The following is a 15,463-nucleotide window of genomic DNA, read 5'->3' as shown; positions in this document are numbered from 1 at the left end:
TGTCTCTTTTATGGAGTTCTGAGCACTAAATTCTGTTGTAGTATGTAAACAGTGAGCCCGATGCAGAAACAAAGAATCATGCTTTTTTTAAAAAAAAAAAAAAAAAAAAAAAACAACTCTTTCAAATACATGAGTTGGAAACTGACTCTTAAGTGACTGTGTTAACAATAGTGCTCACACAGTATTTACTCAAGAAATGCTTGTTGAATTTAAAGACCCCTGAAGAGAAATGGAAGTGGAGAGGGCAGTGAGGTGGGGGCAGTCTTCCTCATGCCCCGGCCATGCTGGGTGTTTCTGCAGGTCCGGCTGTTGCCAGGACCACCTCTGGTTCCCAAATCCCATACCTCCTGTGGTGGTTCTGTCCCTGTTGCCTCCAGTCCCTCCTCAGTGAAGTAACCCTCCGTCACTATACCCAAACTCCTCATGCCTGTATGGCTCCCCTACTCCTTCATCCCAGGGCTGATAGGGCCTCACCCACAGGCCAGCTAGGTGCCCACTGGGCTGGCCATGGAGGCCCAGCCCTAGGGTCCCCAAGCCCTGAGGCCCAAGTTCCCAGTAAGCCACATTCCACACATATAGCTCCCCGTCCCCTGCTGTAGCCACTGAGGAGGAAGTGGGGGGAGACGGGTGCCTTCCCACCGGGAAATCAGGGACTGGGGGTGAGGTGAAGAGAGGTCCGTCGTGAACCCGGACTGTGGCCGTGCAGCTTTACGTGCCCGTGCATTTCTCACAAGAACAGTGAGAAGGCAATTGTGCCAGTGGTATGGGCTAGCGACATTGTGTCTTTGAGGACCAGTTAGGCACCTTGCTGCTTTCTGAAACATCCTTTTTATGGCAAATTTCATTTTATGTTCCATTTAAATCATGTGCCATCAGGCTTGTGTAACAGCCCTTTAGAAGTTGGAGAGCTGTGTTTTCACCAGAGACCCTCTCCTCGCCTTCTGATGGCCTTGTGTGCGCATATGGGAGAATGTTCTTGTCCTGGAGACATTGCGAGATGGTAAGGGGTGGGGGGCAGAACATGGACTGAAATGTCTGGTTTGGACAGTATAGCTCTGTGACCTTGGGCATCTTCTCTGGGACACTTGCCTCATCTGCAGAATGAAGTGGCTGAGAAACAGGACCTTCTGGGACATCTTCCAGCTCCAGTATTACATTAGCCCACTTCTTTGAAACTCCCCGGCAGTTCCGTCTTGTTTTATTTCTGTGCAGGAAGAGGGAGTGTGGGGTCTAATAGCCCTTTTTCCTGACTCGGTGACCATGTCCATTCCATCTTCTGAAGAAGAGGGATAATAGTGCCTGTCCTCCTTCTGAACCTACTGCATGAATGTGCACTGTTGATTTGAATGTGGAAAGTAAAACAAAGGGCACAAGTCAGTGGACGACATGGGCGGGATTTAGGAACTCTGACCAAAGTTTCAGTAGGAAGATGGGGAGCATGAGCAAGATGAAATACGCAGAAAGGGCCCCTTCCTTAGGCCAACAGATGAGACTTTAGGATGATAAAATCATTGGGCTTTGGGGTCAGATGGTTGTGTGTGAACTCCTGGGTGTGGAAGGGATTGGCTCTCTACCCTGAATTTTGTGGTGGAATACATTGTGTGTGCACGTACAGCACACAACGCTTACGGGGGCTAGTAAATAGAGGGTAAAGGGTCGGACTCAGGAGTCGGAAACACTTGGGTTGGAGCACTTGCGGTGTGCCATTTTCTGACTGCTGTTTTCCGACTCCGTGACCTTAAAGCAGTCCGTTCCTCTAATCCTAGATTTGCCTATCTCTAAAATTGAAAATATGCTGGGATTTTTATGAGGCTCAAATGAGGTAAAGCTTGTGATAATGCTTATCACATGCCTGGAACCTCATAAGCTTTCATTGAATGTTAACTAGGATTGTTACCATTATTAGCTCCATTATCTGTTTACCTGGGAGTTGCTGACACCTCAGCGGGTAAAGAAGTGACATCAGGCCTGGCTCAACTAGCTGGCAGTCATTCAAAAAAAAAAAAAAAAAAAAAAAAACCAACTCATCCACCATGGTATCTTTGTTGCCCACTCAGTAGGAGAAGGAAGATGTGTGCCATGATGACACAATTAGGAAGCATTTATATTCTGTTTGTATTAAGCCAGAATGTTTATTTCCAGCTGCCTATCAAGGTTGACATCTTAACGAGGCCATAGCTATTATAAACGTTTTATTTTTTTTAATATGAGATTTATTGTCAAATTGGTTTCCATACAACACCCAGTGCTCATCCTAACAGGTGCCCTCCTCAATGCCCATCGCCCGCTTTCCCCTCCACCCCACCCCACCCCACCCCCATCAACCCTCAGTTTATTCTCAGTTTTTAAGAGCCTCTTATGTTTTGGCTCCCTCCTTCTCTAACCTTTTTTTTTTTCCTTCCCCTCCCCCATGGTCTTCTGTTAAGTTTCTCAAAAATATGGAACGCTTCATGAGTTTGCATGTCATCCTTGTGCAGGGGCCATGCTAATCTTCTCTGTATCATTCCAATTTTAGTATATGTGGTGCCAAAGCCAGCACTATTATAAACGTTTTAAAAAGTGCTTTCGTAGAATTATCACCAGAAGGAAGTTTAGAGCCACCAGAATCAGCATGCCTTCTTCCTTTTACTCTCAGACCCCATTTTTAATCAGTGACAATAGTCATTTAACAAGTGTTTGTTGATGGCTTTCTGCATACAAACCACCGTTCTAAGCCTTGAGGATAGAATTTAGCAATGCTAAATAACTACACATTACCCCTACCCCTTGTGGTTGTCACGTTCAGATGGAGGGACCATGACATAAAAAGGCAAATACATTTGTTTGTAAAGTTTGTGGAGGTGATGGTATGTATTATGAGGAAAAGTAGAGTGAGATAAAGAGGAAGCATTTGGGCAGGTACTGTCTCCCAGTAATGAGTGGTCAGAGAAAGTCTGTCTGAGGAGATAATATTTGAACAGAGACATGAATGGCAGAAGGGAGCCAAGCATTTCTGCCAAGAAGTAAGTGGAAGGAGGAAGCAGTAAGTGCAAAGGTCCTGTGGCAAGGCATGCCTTTGGAGACCCAAGGAGCAGCAAGATCAGTGTGGTGGGGAATAGATGGAGGCAGTGCAGTTTTCACAAAAGTGTGTACCCCCATATTGCCAGGTACCAACCAACCAGGACAGATGCCATCTATAAGCAACCAGTAAGCTGTGCTTAGTGCGTCTCTGTTGAACATCAGTCTTTGGAGGGAACTTAGGGAGGCCAGATCACATGGGGCCACCATGTTCTTTTAGCATAATTTCTAGGCTTAGCTCCAGAAACCAACTTTATCCATAAAAGATAAGGATTACTGTTTATTTGTGGGGGAGTACATTTATTATTGACTCGGGTTATTTTTAAAAGTGAGTGTAAGAAAATTTCAAGGCAGATTTGTTACAAATCTGATCTGTACTTGTTTGTTTTTCATTCGGCAGTTCCTTCAGCATCCTATTAGAGTAAAAAGATGTGGAACCTAACTTTCATCCCCTGCCTACTCTGGCTTCTAGGAATTAAAAGAGAAGGGGATAAGAGACACAGTTACTGGATCTTTTGAGTTAGCAGGTGACACAGTGCCCTAAACCATGGGAATAAGACTCTTAAAAGAAGAAGCCACCTTCTCATATGTGACCTGGGCAGATCGGAAGTCCTCTGTGAGGTGGCAGAGGGTGGGGTCCGTCTTAGTCTCTGGGTGCTGGAAAGCGTCCCAGGCTGCTTTGCTTCTCGGTATATCTCCAGGTGGACCCCTGTCATGTGCTTGAACTAAAGCCCTGAGGAACCCTGTTGAAAATTCTTTGAGAGTAGAAACCAGGGCAGTCATTCAGGAGCCCATGATAAAGTTGATGGGGCAAGGACCATCAACACTACCACGTCGGCCTCGGTGAGGGCAGTAGCAGCCATGAGAGTGATGGCCGTCAACATTAGAGGCCTGAGTGAGTGTCGCCTAGGGCCTCTGGCAGCCCAGCAGCAGCAGCTGTGATGTGACCCCCATCAGGGACAACCAGGGGCTACATGGTGCAGCTATCACAGCTACTAGGATCCCAGGGCATTTTGTATCTACTAGACCTATACCTGAGGCCGGAAAACGGAACAGTCCGCAAAGGAGAACACATAAGCCACATGTTTCATAGCAGATCCCCAAGGTGGCCAAGAGTCTCATTCGTGGATTCATTCATTAGAGAAATCCTGCATGGCTGGAGCTGTCTGCCCCTTTCCCTTCTCCAGTCTGGTTTGGAGGCTGAGGGAGCACGGGTTGTGAAAGCTTTCAAGATGTTAACCATGACAGAGAATTGTGTGGCTTCAGGTTCTGGAATCCAAAAGCGCTAGGTCTGGTATCTGGGCTCCGCCACTTTGTGGCAGTGCGTCTTCCTCCTCAACCTTCCCGAGCATTGGTTTCCTCATCACTGAACCGGGCTGAAAATAGCATTTGACTTAAAGTTCCTGTGAGGTTTAATGAGATAATGTATGGAAAGCACTTAGCACTGTGCCTGGTGCAGTGGACACACTAATGCTAGTTGTTGGTTTGATAATTCAGAACGGAAGTAGAATGAGTGTGTGTGTGTGTGTGTGTGTGTGTGTGTGTGTGTACATGTACGTGGTGGTGGGGGGGCATCGGGTGGGAAAGAAGGGGAAAAGAGGAAAAAGCAGAGAGGGAAGGAGGAGGGGAGAATATTCAGGAAGAATACAGCAGGGGAAAAAAATCAGAGGTGTGCCAAGGTGTGTGAAGATAAAATATTTGAGACCCTTGAATGATAGGCTGGAATGGGCCCTAAATTATTTAAAATGAAAAAAGAAGAAATGATTTTAGCAGTAGGGCTTTGGATGATCATTGGAATTAATTAAAGATTGCTTTTATTCCTGAACGTTTACTGAGTTCCTGTACACAGTGAGATGACAAACAACCACTTTCTGAGCATTCCTGAAACAAGATAGCAATTAAAGAGAGTGCTAGGGGTATATCTGATCGTTATTATGATGGAGATTCCAGACTATGGCAGCAGGGCAGTTAACAGCCATTCTATTCATTTCTGATGGAAATAACACCAACAGACCCGGGGAGGTTTTAGACAGTGGACTCCTTCAATCTGTCTATCCAGTCCCAAAGCTAACAGATAACTGTCAATTTTAATTTAGTGCCTGGCTGAATTCAGATGGGATAGGTGATGATTTTTTATCAGCCCCTTCCTATGATATAGGAAGACATGGAGAATTTGAGTGGCTCACTGAAGGTGAAATCGCTGGCTTAAACCTCGTATCTTCCCAGAACTTCAGAAGAGTTTGCTTTGCTTTTGGTGGATGTGTGGTCCGTATCGTTTCTCTCCCTTAGGTAAAATGAGGTTTCTCTATCCTCCCCCATCCTGGAGTTGCGTTGTTCATGATTTTGATTTTTTATGATCAGCTGACCTTTTTCCTAAATAGGTCATTTTGCTGTACAGTCAGTAAACTCAGCGTTCTGGAGATTTTTGTCCAAGGAGGCTGCATATATTTATATCTGGATGTGTCCATATGTCAAGCAGATATTTCAGTCTATATTTGAAAGCTGGTGAGGTGGTAGCATTTAAAATTCCCTGCCCTAACAGAACAAAATGAAAACAAATACCCTTAACATATAATCAGACATTTTCAAATGTTCAAAAGATGAAAAATGAGACTTCATTAAATAAGAAATAAAATCAGAAGCAAAACATGCAGGATCTAGCCCTGTATCATTGATGCAACTATATTCTATGCACACATAAAAATGTTTAATTCCCGTTTAAGTTCTAAAGACGAATCACATTTAGATGTGTATAGTATATGTTTTTTTAATGTTTGCTTATCTTCAGAGAGAAAGTGTGAGTGGGGGATGGTGCGGAGATAGGGGAAGTGGGGGAGGGTGAGAGGATCCCAAGCAGACTCCATGCTGTCAGCACAGAGCCTGATGCAGGGCTTGATCCCATGAACCGTGAGATCGTGACCTGAACCAAAACCAGGAGTTGGACACTTAACCAACTGAGCTACTCAGGCACCCCCTAGATGTGTATAGTATATTTTAAAATACTATAGTCCTCTAATGCCATCTTTCAATCATCAAGAGTTAAAAAAAATACATTTGTTTTGGGCACAATATTTCTGCCATAAGAATTATACTATCCAAATATGCAGGAGTGTTTACTGCAGAATCTGTAGGGTAGAATGAATCTCAAAATAGGTCTCCCTGCCATTAAATACTCAAAATAATACAAATTTCAAGAATATTAAAATCCGTTCCAAGCAAGTTATTACCTCTCAAGCCCAGTCCAGCCTCTTTGTGACTTGATTGTAAGCTTTTCTACCTTCCAAAAAAAGTGAAGCTGTGGAAGGGAAAAAAAAAAAAAAAAGGAATACTTTGTGATAATCAAGTATTGAATAATTCTTTTCCAAAAGGAGAGTAATGGGGTGCCTGGGTGGCTCAGTCAGCTAGGTGTCTGACTCTTGATTTCAGCTCAGGTCATGTGCTCCTGGTTTGTGAGATTGAACCATACATCAAGTTCTGTGCTAACAACACAGAGAGCCTGCTTGAGATTCATTCTCTCTCTCCCTCTTTCCCTCCCTTCCTCTTTCCCTCCCCGGCACACACACGCATCCTCTCTCTCTCAAAATAAATATTTTAAAAAAGAGAGTAAGTCCTCAAGATCCAGATTATCAAATGCTATAGTTCAAACAGGGTCAGCTGCCGTGAATTATACAAACTCCTAAGATTTAATTGACCCAGCTCTGAACAGTCTCTGTGTAAAGACACACAGAAGTATGTGACATGGGATTTATATCCAGAAGCTTACAGTGTAGTTACTGACAATGACATCTGAAGTTAGAAAGTATCTAACAAACATAAAAGATTGGAATTCATTTTCTGTTGCTTTCTTAACAAGTTACTACAAATTTAGTGGCTTATAACGGTACAAATATATTAAAGTTCTGGAGATCAGAAATCTGAACTCAGATTTTCTGGGCTAAAGTCAAGGTGTTGACAAGGTCTGCATTCTTTTTAGAAGTTGTAGGGGAGAGTCTCTTTCCTTGTCTTTTCCAGCTTCTGGAGTCTGCCTGTATTTGTTGCCTCGTGGCCCCTTCCAGCTTCAAAGCTAGTGGTGTAGCACCTTCAGGTCTCTGTTTCTGACCTCTGCTCCCATTGTCACATCCCTACCTCTGACTCTGTTTTTATGGTCACACTTCCTCCTCTCACCAGATCTTTCTGTCCGCCTCTTATAAGGACACTTGTGATTATTGGGTCCTCTCAGATAACCCAAAATAATCTCCCCATTTCAAGTTCTTGCGTTTATTCACATCTGCAAAGTCCCCTTTGTCATGTCAGGTAATGGTTACAGGTTCTAGGGATTAAAATCTGAATGTTCTGGGGGAGGGGCCTTACTTAGCCTACCACAACTTTAAGCCACCAAAAAACCACCCTTGCGGCCAAGATTTGAAGATGCTATAACAACAGTCTTTGCCTTCAGCTTCATTTCCCACCAGACTCCCTAAGTGCATTGTTTCTGGCTACAGCCCTGCCCTTTCTCTCCTCTCTGCCTTTGTTTGTGAATCCTCCTGTCTCTTGTTCACCTTTTGGAGTCCTACCCATCCTTCAAGAGTGGTCTTGAATGCAGTGTTCTCCCTTCAGTACTTGTGACTTTCCCAGGTTAGCCAGCACACTTTGTCTGCAGGGGACAGAAGCCTATCTCAAACTAATTTAAGCAAGAACTGGAGTTGTATTAATGCCAGCAATTTAATGGTGTAGGGGCAAGTCAGGGCTGAATCTGACCTCAGAAATAGGTAGGATCGGTGTCTTTAGTTTGGGCAGCTGCAACAGAATACCATAGGTGTGGGTGGTTTAAACCAACAAACATTCATTTCTCAAAGTTCTGGAGGCTGGGAAATCCAAGAGCAATGTGCCAGTACATTCAGTTTTTAGTGAGAGCCCTCATCTTGGCTTGCAGAAGGATGCCTTGTTTTATCCTCACATGGCTGGGAAAGAGGGCTGTGGTCTCCCTTTCCCTTCTTAGAAGAGCACTAATCCCAATATGGGTTCCACCTTCTTGACCTTATGATTACCTCACAGAGACCCTACCTCCAGCACATTTAGGGATTAGGATTTTAACATGGATTTTGGGGGACACAGGTATTCAGTTTGTAACAGTCAGGAGCTTGAACATGATTAGGACTGTGTGCTGCTGCTTTTTGCTTCTCTCCACATGCCTACCAAATTATCTCAGACCAACACTTCTGACTTTGGTGGAAATAGATGTGGCCACAGGCTACTTCGGTCTCACAGTTTTACAACTTTTAACTAGGAAAAAAAAAAAAGAAGCAGTCTCCTTCAGCTAGAGTTTGAAAACACTTGGGTGGGAAGGACTTCAATTGGCTTGGCTTTGGTCACATGTTCAGCCTTTAGACCAATCACTGTGTCCAGATGGTCACGTATTGAAGCTGGAGAATGGAAATGGGGAAAAGATTCTCACAAGAGGTGAAAGAAGGAAAAAGGTGTTGGAAAAAAAATACTTGCTGTAGCCTCCAACCTGGTGTTACTTCTCAAACCCCACTTTATATATCTTAATTTATATTGCTGTTACTTACACCACCTCTATCTTCTTTTTCATGACATTGATCATATATTACTCTGGATCGTTATACCAACACACTGAATCCTTAGAGGAAGTGCATATGTCTTTCTCATTGTCACCCCACCCCTCCCACCTGGCACCTAGTACTGTGCAATACCGATAGTAAATGTATAGTCAGTGTGTTAAATGCAGTTGAAAATAACGTGGTAAAAGAAGAGATATCTTGAGGCAGCTCCAGGTTAATTAAAATAAGTGCTAAAAATTCAGAGAAATTAAGTATACAAAAGAGCTTGATGACTTGAAAAATGTCATCGCTTGAGCTGGAACTTGGAAGATGAGTAGAATTCAGGGTAGAAAAAGACCTATAGCAAAGAGTATGAATTGTTACAGAATGCATGTGACCATAAAGGAAACACAGAGAAACAGAAAACTAAATTTTAGTTGGAGACTGTCTCCTGATTCCGAGACCACTTCTTATGACTGTGTTGCTATAAATCATAAATATTTCATGTTCACATTAATTAGAAATTGTCATTGCAGAATAGGAGTTTTTCCATAACTTGCTATGATTCATACAAGCAGTCATCCAATTAATTACTTACTGAGGGTTTACTATGATTATGTATGCATAGTAGGAGCTGTCACTCATGTTAAGGAACCTATTGCCGTTTCACCGAGGGAGGTAAGGAGCTGCAGGAAAAATGCTGAGGAAAAGGAGAAAAGCATTGCAGCCCTTGACAGTATCAACTCCATCAGAGCCTGTGGCTTTTAAGAATTCTTATGAATCTATTAATCAGAACAAAAGGAGGGTCTTACCCTCTAGTGTAGACATCAAGTGGTCCTGTCCATTTTTTTTTTTTTTGATATGCCTTTTCTCTAGAAAATGTAGATGACAAGACTCTTCCTTTGAATTGAGCACCTCACCTAGGGATGCATCTAGCCACAATCTATAGACCTACAAAAGTTAAAGACTTTAAGTTTGGAGTGATAAAGATCTTGCAACCAGAGTCCTGCAATCATACCTCTCGCTCTTAATGTGTTCTTTATAAATTTGTTTAAAGTTTATTCTGACAGAAAGCAAGCAAAGGGGGGAGGGACAGAGAGAGAGGGAGGGAGAGAAAGAGAGAGAATCCCAAGCAGGTTCCACCCTGTCAGTGCAGAGCCCCACATAGGGCTCAAACTCACAAACCATGAGGTCATAACCTTAGCCGAAGTCAAGAACAGACCCTTAACCAACTGAGCCACCCAGGCACCCCAATGTGTTCTTTAAAACAAGAGTTGAGTCCCTACTATATGCCAGGAATTAATATTGTAACAATAATGGAAAGCATTATAACAAGTAATAATAAAGTGATTCTGCCTCCAAGGATTTTGTGTCTAATGAGGGAGAGAAACAAAGAAATAGAAAGTAATAATTGCATGTAATAAGAACTGTGAAAGCCATTTGACCCCAGTGTCATAGGTTGTCTACTCTTCTTTATCAGCTTTTACCCTTACCTGTTCCTATGACCTGTCTTACTTCCTGTAGGAGTCCTCTGTAGAAAGACTATAGCTTTGTATTCAAGAAACTGTTTCCATATGCTTGCCCCTTCTCAACTTGGAAACCTCTAAATTACCCCTCACCACCTCTGGAATAAAGTCTGAACTTAAGAGTCTGAGTTGCTAGGCTTTCATATTTTGGCATCTTCCTACCAGCTAGCTGATTTCTTCCTGTACTCTACCCTCACATATTCCCCCAAATGAAGCATTTGTGTTTCAGTTTTAAGGTCTACTTGCAGGAAACCATTCTGAATGAACTCCTGGGAAAATTATTGCTTAAATGCTGATTTTTAAATCATAGACCTTTCACATTATTGCTTCACTTTATCTAGTGTCTATGCCTTGTTTCCCAAATTCATTGTTAACTTCTAAAGAACTGGGATTGTTCTATGCATGTGTTGATTCTTAGCACCTTGGACAGTACCTTGCCAGAAAGTCATCCAATGAATATGCAGTATTACAAAACGTAGCTTGAATGTTGCTAAGACAATTACAAAACTAGGTTGACATATGATATTTTTATGCAGTAAGGTCACTCATCAGCATTAGTGATGTGTCCTATAATTGGTAAGAGCTTGTCAAAGGCTATTTGGTAATATTTAAAGGAGAAGGCAGACTGTTGGTATGAGGAAATCCATTTTTAAGAAAATTATTCTGGTAGCAATATGAATGGTGAGTTGATGAGGTGAGAGAGACTGGAGGCAAATAGAGGAGCCACAAGACAGGTATACTATGCAATATATTAAGCATAAGAGGCAAGTTAGGGGGCTCCTGGATGGCTCAGTGGGTTGAGCTTTTGACTTCTGCTCAGGTCATGATCTCACGGTTTGTGAGTTGAAGCCCGCATCAGGCTTTGTGCTGGCAGTGCACAGCCTGTTTGGCATGCTCTCTCCCTCTCTACCTGCCCCTCCCCCACTTATGCATGCACATGTTCTCTTTTTCTCTCTTTTTCTTTCTCTCTCTCTCAGTAAATAAACTTAAAAAAAAATTTTTTTAAAGTGGCAAATTAGTATCTGCACCAGGATTCTCCCAAAAACCCAGCATAACCAATTGCATCCATAATTATTTAAATGTTGTTAAAGCATAAATCCTCAGGATTTATTTCCATTAATTGTTCAGAAAGAGAGAGAGAGAGAGAGAGAAAGTCTGTTTTTAGCCAAGTAAGATCAGTTAGAGTGCATTCCAGGTTTATTAGTATTACATAGATGTGAGCATGGATGATTTCATAGGAATTAAATATAATAGCCTGTATCTGGGGCTAGAATAAATAACATGTGTTTTACAATCACAAGTAAGTTTTAAAAAAAGGAGTATACTGAAATTGATGATGCCAGTCCCAATTTGGTTTGATCCTGGACATCCAGATGCTGTCTCCTCTTGTGCTGCTCTTAATGGTTGATTGTACTTTTTAATTAAGGAGAATCTGAGCTACACAAGACTGAGGTCTAGAATATTAAACTAAAAAGTGGAAGTTTAATCTACAGTCTTATCTATGAATGATCCAGTAATCCTTTGTGAAATTTATATGCATTAAGATATGTAGATCTTAAGGGTACAATTTAATGAGTTTTAACAATGTATTGCCTTGTGTATCCACACCCTAATGGAGCTGTACATATCCCTTGCCCCCAGAAGCTCTTCATGGACTCCTCACCCGTCAGTTTCCACCCTTCATGAGCACTACTCTTCTTAATCCCTTTGCCAGTGATTAGTTTTGTTTATTTTTGAGCTTCATTCAAGTGGAATCATACAATAGGTACTCTTTCATCTGCGTTCTGTCACTCAGCATAAGGTTTTGGAGATTCATCATTGTGTGGTATAGTTCACTCAGCTAAGTACTATTCTGTCTTATAAACATATTATTGTTATTCTTTTGATGACATTGAGGTTTCCAGTGTTTTTTTTTCTCCTATGAATTGAGATGTTAGCATTTTTTGAGAATCTTTCATTGTATATATTTTCATTTGTTGATTAAATACCCGAGTGGAATTGCTGACTCAAAGGCTGTCAATTTGTAAAAACTGGTTGTGATTTAGGTACTTTACATCAGTCAATATTGTCAGTCTTCAAGTGAGTGTGATGTGGTATCACATTGAGGCTTTAATTTGTATCCCTCTGAGGAATACTAATATTCACATTTTCCTACACATATTGGCCATTCGTACATATTTTTTTGTGAGGTGTATTCCAAGTCTTTAACAGCTTGGGTTTTCGTCTTTTTATTAATTGGTAAAATTGTTTATATATTCTGGATACAAGTATATGTATTATATATATATCTCAAATATATATATATCTCAAACATATATATATATAGCAAATATTTATTCACAGTCTATAACATGTACCTTTCATTTTCCAAATATCTTTTGATGAGCAGATGTTTTTAATTTTGGTGAAAAATTACCAATTATATATTTAGTGCTTTTTTTGTCCAAATAAACCTTTTCCTATTCCAGGATAGCAATTATTCTCTTATATTTTTTTTTCTGAAAACTGTAATTTTTGCTTTTAGGTTTCAGTCTCTGATGCAGGTTGAATCAATTTTTATATAAGGTATGGGACCAGGGTTAGGATTCATTTTCTATACATTATCCAGTGATCCTGTGCCATTTGTCTAAAACATGTTCTTTACCCCCACTGAAATGCTTTAACAGCTTTGTTGAAAATCAGTTGACCCCATGTGTGTGGATATGTTTCTAGACTATGTTCTGGTTTGTTGGTCACTTTGTCCTTATTCCAGTATCACTATGTGTTCATATTGTCTTGAAATAAGGTAATGTAAGTTTTCTAACATGGTTTTCTCTTTTGGGATTCTTTTGGCCATTTCAGATCTTTCTAATTTCCATGTATATATTAAAATGAGTCCATTTTTATAAGACAGCCCACTGAGATTTTGATTGGGTTTCCATTGAATCTACAGATGAATTTAAAGATAATTGATATCCTAACAATATTAAGTCTACCAATCTGTGAACATGGATATTTCAACAGTGCGTTATAGATTTCAGTGAACAGGTCTTACACATTTTTATTTCTTTTTTTTTTTTTTTAATGTTTATTTTAAGAAACAGTGTGAGCAGGGAGCCACAAAGAGAAGGGGAGAGAGAGAATCCTAGGAAGGCTCCATGCTGTCAGCACAGAGCCTGACTTGGGGCTCAATTTCACAAAATGAGATCATGACCTGAGCTAAAATCAAGAGCCAGAGGCTTAACCTTAACCTAGGTGCCCCTAGGTCTTACACATTTTTAAAAATTCTTTCCTAAGTACTTAAAAACTTTAATATGTCATTTTAAGTGGAACTATTTTATGTAATTTTCTAATTGCTGCTAGTATACAAAAATACAGTTGATTTTTATGTTAACCTTATATGCCCTATGATTATGCCGAGTTCATTTATGAGTTCAAATAATTCTTTTGTAAATTCCTTAGCATTCTCTAGATACGTAATCATGTCATTTGGAAATAAAAAGTTACAATTCTGCCTTTCAGGTCTTTACACATTTTATTTCTATTTCTTGCTTTATTGCACTAGCCTATTATACTTCAGAGTAACTTCTTGAACAGAAATGGTAAGAGAAGATATTTTTTCCTTGTTCCCAATTTTATGAGAAAATGTTCAATATTTCACTATAAAGTGTGATGTTAGATACAGGTTTTTGGCAGTTGCTCTTTTTCATATTTAAAATTTTCTAATCAATTCCTAATTTTCTGAGGGTTTTTATTATGAATGGGTTTGCATTTTATTAAAGACTTTTCTGCATCATTTAAAATCTTATGGGTTCTCGGTCCTTAATTCTGTTGTTGTGGTTAATTGCATGTTTATTTTCAAATGTTAAATTAGTCTTTTCCTTTCTGGGATAAACCTAACTTGGTCATCATATATTACCTTTTAATATTTATGGCTGAGTTTGATTTGCTGATATTTTCAGGACCTTTAGTCTGTGCTCATGAAGGATAGTGATCTGTAGCTTTCTTTTCCTGCATTGTATTTGTCTGATTTGAATATCAGTACTGTTGGCCTCAAAAAGAATTGAGAATTATTCCCGTCACCTCTATTTATTTATAATAGTTATATAAGATTGATACTATTTCTTCATTAAGTGGGTGTGACGGAATATGTTACTGAAGTCATGTGAGCCAGTGTTTTCTTTGTGAGAATATTTTATAATTCAACTCTTGAAAAGATACAGGACAATTTAGGTTTTCTGTCTTTTGTCAGTCCTGGTAGACTGAGGTTTGCAAGGAATTTGTTTTACTGAAGTTGTTGAATTTATTAGCATAGGGTGCCTAGTGGTATGACCTTTATTTTTATACTAATAATTTGAGTTTCCTTTCTTTTTATCCTTAATCAGTTTTGCTAATATAATCATTATAGTATTATTTATTTATCTTACTAATCTTTTTAGACATCCATATTTTGGCTATGTTAATTTTCTCTGTTTGCTTTCTATTTTATTCCTTTCTGTTCTTATTTTCTATACTCTATTTACTTGGGATTTAATTTACCCTTTATATATCTGCTTACAGTGAAACTGAAGTTATTGATTTTAAACCACTTTTCTAATCCGAGCATTTATGGCATAATGTATGGTCTGTTTCAGAGAATGTTCCATGTAAGCTCAAAAAGAATGTATATTTTGTATACATTGGGTAAAGCGTTCTATCGGTTGACTTGCTGTTCTTCCCAGTTGTCTTATCAATTACTGAAATCTACTGGTTTTCCCTTTAATTCTGTTAATTTTTGCCCTGTTTTAGGTACACACATATTTATCATTGTTAAGTCCTCTAGATGTATTGACCCTTTTATTCAAAGTATCTCTTTGTATCTAGTAAAAGTTCTAGACTGATTTTGCCTGATGTTACTACAGCCATTCCAGGCCAGTCATGGCATTCATATCTGTTTTCATGCTTCCACGTTCAACGTAGTTATATCCTTGAATCTAGAGTATGTCTCTTGTAGACGGCATGCAGTTGGTTGAGTCTTGTTTTTTTAATCAAGTCTGACAACTGCCTTTTAATTAGAGTTTTTGGACCGTTGATATATAATAATAATAATAATAGTAAATGTAGTTGAATTAACATAATTCAGATTTCCATTTTGCTACTTGTTTTCTATGTGCCTTCTGCCTTTTTATTCCTCTGTTCCTCCTTGACTGCCTTTTTCTGTCTTAAGTAAATATTGTAGTATGCCATTTTAATTCCTCCATTGATTTTTAAACTATATTTTAAAAATTGTTTACTTTGCATTTGTTCTAGGGATCATAAGATAAATCTATTTTTTCACAATCTCTTTAGATTACGATTGACTTTGTTCCACTAAAATGTAGA

General features: G+C 39.8%; 1 protein-coding gene and 1 non-coding gene across 2 annotated transcripts in view; one reads left to right on the top strand and one right to left on the bottom strand.

The window, feature by feature from the left end:
* NWD2 (NACHT and WD repeat domain containing 2) overlaps window positions 1-15,463 on the top strand; it is a 179,423-nt gene that overhangs the window by 17,894 nt on the left and 146,066 nt on the right. The gene's annotated exons all lie outside the window — the stretch shown is intronic.
* Window positions 2,433-2,539, bottom strand: LOC113601025 (U6 spliceosomal RNA). The gene has a single exon (XR_003422155.1). It is a non-coding gene; the product is annotated as a U6 spliceosomal RNA (small nuclear RNA).

Source organism: Acinonyx jubatus, chromosome B1 (assembly GCF_027475565.1).
Source record: "Acinonyx jubatus isolate Ajub_Pintada_27869175 chromosome B1, VMU_Ajub_asm_v1.0, whole genome shotgun sequence".
In the NCBI taxonomy this organism is placed as follows: Eukaryota; Metazoa; Chordata; class Mammalia; order Carnivora; family Felidae; genus Acinonyx; species Acinonyx jubatus.
The sequence above is the reverse complement of the archived record's forward strand: the minus strand, read 5'-3'. Positions and strand labels throughout refer to the sequence as shown.